Genomic DNA, 1,306 nt, shown 5'->3' with positions numbered 1-1,306 from the left:
AAATATTTCAGCATGTATATGATCTCCAGTATTATCAGAACAAATTTACTTTGAGATCAGTTGATTGGTGATAAAATCCGATTGCTCTGACAGGCTGTCTCTGACTCCTCTTGGCTGGGTTTGTTCACGCTGACCTGCCATTAGTTCTTCTAAAGGGTTCCGTTATCTGACTTTAAAGAAAACCCACAGACACATCCCCATTAATCTTTATGTTGGGTTGCTCCTTGTCTAAGGAAGGGATCTTCCTTCCACCTCTCAAGGATCCAGGTATAAACTGGTTTTGATCTTTGAATTTCCAGCATTAGGATGCACTGAGATCACCAAGCAGGTCAAACATAATAGAACTGATGTTTTCGGACCAGATTTAAACCATTTTGGAAACGAATTGAATAATTCCAAGAGCCAAAATTTTAACAACACAATGAAACGGTTTATGTGACGAAGAACCAAAATCTGGACACATGCATGTTTAGTAATTAAGCTCCAAATCCTCCACTAATGAAAAACATTTTAAATCATATTCCTGTAATGTTTGGTGTAATATCCCCAGACAGAAACAAAGAGAGAGAGAAAAAACCCACATTAGACAATAGCTGCTATGGTGATTTCATCATGCTTCTGGTTTAACTGTATGAAAGAACTAACAGAACGTGAATATTCTCATGTTTGGTGATTGTTAGCAGGAAGCAGCTCCATGTAATGAATACAGTGGAGTCTGTTCACAGTGTGCAGATTGAGGACCCTTCTAAACCACCAACTGTTGTGGGGAGTCAGTAATGACCGCCTGCCAGGCACCAAATGCTGCTAAAATGTGTCACTGGGTTACACACGAACACACCACAATGTTATCCCACTTATTGAGAAAATATTTCATTATGAATGTATTTACACAGCAGCTTCGGTAAAACTGTTTCAATAAAGACTCCTTTAGGGGACAAGGTCAAAAACTCTCATCCCTGTAACCAGGAGCCTTAAACAAGCTCATTTCTGGAGCTTCTATAATGAATCAATTAATATACTGATTAATTGGGCGGATTAATCACATGACAATAAATTAACTATTGTATATACAGTAACTATTGTATACAGTATTTTAAAATATTGTATGAACCTTAATTTGCTTTTATTTGAATCCATCTACTTTAGAAAACAACCAGAAACTTTTATGAATATTTAACAGAATTTTCTAATTTTGTTTACTTGAAAAATACTCTTAAAAAATACAGTGTAGCAGAAAAAAAAAAACGCATTCTGGTTTACTGAGAAAGACAACCTTTAAAATATCTTATTTTAAAGGTTGTCTTTC

Source organism: Cyprinodon variegatus, unplaced genomic scaffold (assembly GCF_000732505.1).
Source record: "Cyprinodon variegatus isolate N-32 unplaced genomic scaffold, C_variegatus-1.0 Scaffold1215, whole genome shotgun sequence".
NCBI classification, from domain to species: Eukaryota; Metazoa; Chordata; class Actinopteri; order Cyprinodontiformes; family Cyprinodontidae; genus Cyprinodon; species Cyprinodon variegatus.
The sequence above is the reverse complement of the archived record's forward strand: the minus strand, read 5'-3'. Positions refer to the sequence as shown.